The following is a 6,000-nucleotide window of genomic DNA, read 5'->3' on the forward strand; positions in this document are numbered from 1 at the left end:
AAACTCCATCAAAAAACCTCTAGATATAATAACCAAATTCAGTCATATAGCTGGATACAAATTCAACAATAGCATTTGTAATGCATTGTTTGAAAAACAATAGCATTCCTGTACACAAACAAACTCACTGAGAGAGAAATTAAGGAAACCACACCTTTCATAATAGCATTCAAACAAAAATGATATACCTAGGACTAAATGTAATCAAAGAAGTAAAAGACCTTTACATTGAAAATTACAGTACTCTGAAAAAGGAGATTCAAAAGGATATCAGAAAACGAAAAGATTTCCCTTGTTATTGGGTAGGAAGAATGAATATAGCCATATTTCAAAAAGTTCATATTTAATGCAATTCCATCAAAATACTAATAGCGTATCGCATAGAGTTAGAGAAAACAATTCCATAATTCTTTTGGAATCAGAAGATACCTAGAATAACAGAAGCAATTCTTGGGAACAAAGGCAAGGCAAAGAGCATCAAAATTCCTGACTTAAAATTATACTGCAAAGCTACTGTGACGAAACACCATGCTGCTTGCAAAAAACAGACCTGAAGATCATTAGAACAGATTAAAAGATACAGAAACTACTCCAAACATACTCAGACACCTTATCTTTGACAAAGGAGCCAAACACCTTCACTGGAAGAAACGTATCCTCTTTAATAGATGGTGCTGGAAAAATGAGCTTTCCATCCGCTGAAGATTAAACTATACCCATGTCTTTCATCTTACACTAAACTAAAATCAAAATGGATCAAATATATAAATATTAAAATATAAGCACTATATCTGGTAAAAGATAGAATAGGTACAACTCTTGAAGACATCAGTGTAGGCAAAGCCTTCATGAACAAACACTGATCAGACAGACACTATCACGAAGAGTCAACTACTGGGATTTCATCTTATTAAAAAGCTTTAAAACAGACCATACTCTTCAGACACACAAGTTTAAACAGTGCATTGTTTCTCTGGTGCTGGAAATTGAAAGTGTAAATAAGGACCAAAACGTATAAGAGATACTGGGATTGGGAAGAAATTGTTCAAATGAGGAGAACAAGGGAGGAGGGGGTGTTTTAAGGAAGGAAAAGACAAGGGAAAAAAGAGAATACAAGTGAAAATGGAAATAAAGCTTTTGAAAAAAGGGAAGAATGACTGACGGTGAGGGAAAGTCAGATATGTCATTTGCAGGTACATGTTCCCTATGGTGACTATTATAATTGTGTATATCTAAAATTTATTAATGATAATGATGGGTGAGTAAATGCATATGCGATTTTATTTAAAAATTGTGCAGTTTATACATGTACTGAGCATCAAATGATACTCTGTTAGAATGTACAACTTTTATGTTGTTTTCCATAATATATGTGTACCCGTGTGTATAGCAGCACAGTTTGTAACAGTTTTGAAAGCAATTCAACATGCCCACCAACCGATGAATGGATACAAGTTGTGTTTTTTAATAGAATGGAGTATTAACCATAAAGAAGGATAAAACTGAGACATTCAGAGGAAAACAGAAAAACTTTGAGACCATAATCCTAAGTGAAATAAATTGGATACACATTTGTAAATAATGCATTATCTCTCTGGTGTGAGAAACTAAAAGTGTAAGAACCAATGTGCCCAAGGGCTGGGGATTTAGCTCAGCGGCATAAGCGCCTGCCTTGCAAACAGGCAGTCGTGAGTTCAATCCCTGGTAGGGATGAAAAGGAAAAAGACCAAAAAAAAAAAAAAAAAAAACAACAAAACAAAAAAAGCAAAAACAAAAAACAATGCCCCCAATAGATATTGTGAAATAGGAAGAAATTGTTGAAAGGGAAAAGAGATTAGGTGGGGGGAGGAGACGAGGAAGAAAGAAAAAATAAATGAGAAAGTGGTAAAATAAAAACAGCTTTGTGAATGAGGCAGACAAGAGTGGATGAAAGGAGAGGAGGAGAACTGGAAGAGGAAAGAATCAAGTTATATTATGTACAGATACAAATTCCCTATAGTGAATGTAATCAATTTGAAGGTTTCAGCAGCCAGACACTTTTGAATGGATAATACGTGTTAAGGACAACTAGGAACCATTATTAAAGACCCAAATCTCATAATGACAATGTTCATGAGGCCATTCACAGCTTCCGCTGGTCAGCTTTCACATTGGTTTTAGCTTTCAAATTTTTTATGATGTCTCCTTAGAAGAATATAAGCAGCAGCTCTCCATATTAGATATAGACAATCTAGATCCAGAATGCTCCACTCTCATAGAAAGGTGGATGCAAAAACAAAACAAAACAAAACAAAACAAAAAACAAAAAACCCAGTATTGATGAAGGCCATTCAATATCATTTGGGAGAAAACAACTAGATGAGGATTGATTGCAGAGGTTAAGATATGAAAATACTTTCCCAAGTTTTTCAGAGCAATATAATATAACCTTATTTTCCCAACTAATCCGAACTATCCTCTTATATGACATTTGTGGAAATATCTAATACAATACTGCAAATTCAATCCTATTTCCAATGCTGTAAGTTATTTTATGAGTTCACAGCGTGACCCTTAATATATGGCAGAACATATCATAAGCTTTATTGTTAAAATTACCTCAAGAAAGTCACAGGCCTGAGAGAGATTGAAAAGTAAATATTATTACAGCACCTGTGTAGCATACAGGAAAAGTGGGTAGAGGACTCCAGGAAATCATGCAAGGAACTATGTGATATTCACCACTAAATGAGTTTGATTCCAAGTATTAGTAACATAATATGACTGATTTGTCCAAATAGAACTTAATTTTATTACATTCAATGAAATAATAAACTCACTGATTCATAACTGGATTATTTGCATGCAGAGGCTCAATTTGTATTCAAGGGCACATATTTTCAGAATTATAAATTAAGACACTATAAAACTACTTTGTTGATTCTTTTATCAGAGAGTTCGGGATTTAAAATTCCTTCACTTCCCCTAATTAGTAACATAGATTGATTATTTTCTTATTTACAATTGTTACTATGAATGTCACACACAAAACAGATAGTCATTTACAATCAGAATCAAATAACATTTGTAGATCAACCACAATGCTCCAGAAAGCTAGAGACCTTGTTATATATAAACATTTAATTCATTTGACATCACAAAGAGTAGAGTACGACAACAAAGTGTAGGAATGTGAATGTACATGTGTGGGCTTGTCTTTGTGTTTATCAACAATCTCATGGAAACCCTTCTAATCCTGACTTCTAATTCTAAAGGAAATTATTTTCTTATTCAATTTTGATTATCTAATATGGTGCTATTTGCTTCTGTTTTATATTTAATACAATATTTATACTATAAACTGGTCCTGTCATACAGCTTATTTTGCTAGTCAAAGATATAATATGCCATATAATAATTCTTAAGATTTTGCTTTTTAGAATAACTGTGACTCTGTGATTAAAAATTTTTACATGTTTGATCTTCATGAGAATCTCTAGACATTTTAAAATTAATAATATCCCATGAGACTCTTTCAATTAATTCAATTAATTTAGTATTAACAACTCTATAGATCTCATTGTAATTCAGTATAGCTCAGGTGGTCACCTGTGTCACTGTCCTCTTAGCCCCTTAAAACAGATGGTGATTTAGGGTTTCTATATTAGGCAGATTTCTGTCATTGTGACAAAATATTAGACAAGAACAATAGAAAAGAGGAAACATTTATTTTGGCTTACAGTTTCAAAAGTTGGAATTGATGGTTGACTGTCTCCCTGGAGAGACGACTGAACATCAGGAAGAAAGGAAGGGGGTGGGTTCTGTTCTCTGATTCTTTTTTATTTCCTTCAACTAGATCCTAACTTTGAACATTTAACCACTTTCCCATAACATCATAATATTATGCAGTTAGAGGAGTCATGACATCACCTTCCAAAAGCCCATCATCAACTGGCAGCCAAGCCCCTGGCACATAAAAATTAAAAAAATAATTTTCAGAAAAAACCATAATGAGATTTGTCTGTAAAGTTCCATTGAGAAAACCTTTAAGTATACTGTGAAGAAGGGAAAAAGCAGGAAAGGAAAAGCAAGTGGTGCCTTTCTGAATTCTTCATGGAGAGGCGGCACTCTGCCTTCATATAATATCCTGAATGGAGCCAAGGACAGACCTTTGTATCTCTGCATCAGCTATTCAGATAGCCCACAGGTGCAGGAAAGAGCATACCATAGAAATCCTGGCTGCCTAACCCCACACAAAACCTGAACCTTCTCTGTCTAATGACTTTATTTGCTAGACCACAGTTCATACTTAGTCTTCACTGAGATTAAAGTCTGCCAGTATGATTTCACTAGAGAAGATGCATGTAGGCATAGCACCTGGATTTCAGTGGACTTTGTTCTATGTGTAGTTATTTTAGTGATTTTGGTTTGTATCAAATTTGTAATAAATTATGCATGCTATGCCCTCTTAGCAAATCACCCATCCTCAGTAGGGTCTTGGAAGCACAGGATGCACGAAAGCTTCAGATGGGACAGTGCATATCTCTGTGACAGAGGACAGATGACACTGAAAAAACTGTTTCAAAGTTAGTAGACATCATCTCCAGTTTTGCGGAGTGTTTGTTATACTCAGAGACAGGAAACAGATGGAAAATTATTGTTATAATAATGTGAATAGCTGAGCTACGCAGATTCAAGGCTGCTGCTGTGAAAGGGGATCCACCTGGAAAACAAAACAAAATGAAACAAAAACTTCCCTACAATTCCAGACACCTTACATCCTGGATCATCAAGACAGGTGAGAGTGCTGTAGCTGTGACCTGTAATGCAGCAGCTGACCCCAAGGATGACCAGAGATGCATCAATATTTCTTCATTTCCTTTCTCAAGGTCCTTCAAACTCTATTGGCCCATTCAGCATTGTAAGCAGTTTGTTTGGAGGAGATCACCCAGAATTCATTGCTGAAGGTCCTAAATCATCTTGTCTTATCTCTTTTTCAAGTGTTTTCCTGAAACATCCATTTAATTTTAGCTTTAGGCATGGAATCAGCAGGAAGTTTATTAGTGGATCACCTAAGCCCTAACCCTACAAATTGCCCCTATTATAAAATGTCAGTGTCACCTTCTCCTTATGAAAAGGCAAGTTATCTATAGCCTACTAAGTCATCCTATCATTTTGGAATTTCTTGAAATGAGAAGCCTAAAGATCTAAGTGATCAATTATAACATAAAACTTGGTGCAACTCCTGTGTCTATCTTTATTAGAGTATTAACCTTTTGGGAACCAAAACCTTCTATTCAAAAAACCTAAAAGGAATGAGTGGCAAGCACAAATAACTGAAACATATCTCTCAAAGAAATATTACAGACAATCACTCTTAGTTCACACTTTGGACTCTCAAATCTATTATATGCTTTCAAGATACTCAGCCACAGAATATTTGTTTTTGGAGCATGCTATATTCCAGAAGATAGTATCTTATAATATGTGGATATCTTTTTCTAAAAATCATATTCCTTAACTTTATCTTTAAAAGTTCTTCCTCTTGAGAGCTTAAGGGCCTGCCCAGAGCCCAGCCACACTAGGCTGGGCTCACCTGGCAGGTTTCAGGCCTGCCCAGAACATATTAAGCCACCTTCTCTGGAACCTGGAACCATGAAATTCAGCTGGTGGCTGGGGTGAGTCAGCTCCCTATCCAGAGCCCAGGAGACTGTGTTAAGATCATTGCTCCTAGAGCTCAAGGGCCTGCCCAGAGCCCAGCCATACTTGGCTGTGCTCACTTGGCAGGTTTCAAGCTTGCTCAGGACACACCCAGTGACCCTCTCCAGAACCAGGAACCCAGAAACTCAGCTGGTGGCTGGGTTGAGTCAGCTCCCTAACCAGAGCCCAGGAGACTGTGTTAAGATCATTGCTCCCGGGACTTCTGGTGCAACATGTTGGATAGATAACAGCATCTACAGAAGCTCTCTGTGATAGCCAGCCTTAGATTCCAGAAATGGTGCAGTTTGGGGAGTCTTAAGC

The sequence above is a fragment of the Cavia porcellus genome, unplaced genomic scaffold, assembly GCF_034190915.1.
Source record: "Cavia porcellus strain 051 isolate PalLab524CR breed Dunkin Hartley unplaced genomic scaffold, mCavPor4.1 scaffold_11, whole genome shotgun sequence".
In the NCBI taxonomy this organism is placed as follows: domain Eukaryota; kingdom Metazoa; phylum Chordata; class Mammalia; order Rodentia; family Caviidae; genus Cavia; species Cavia porcellus.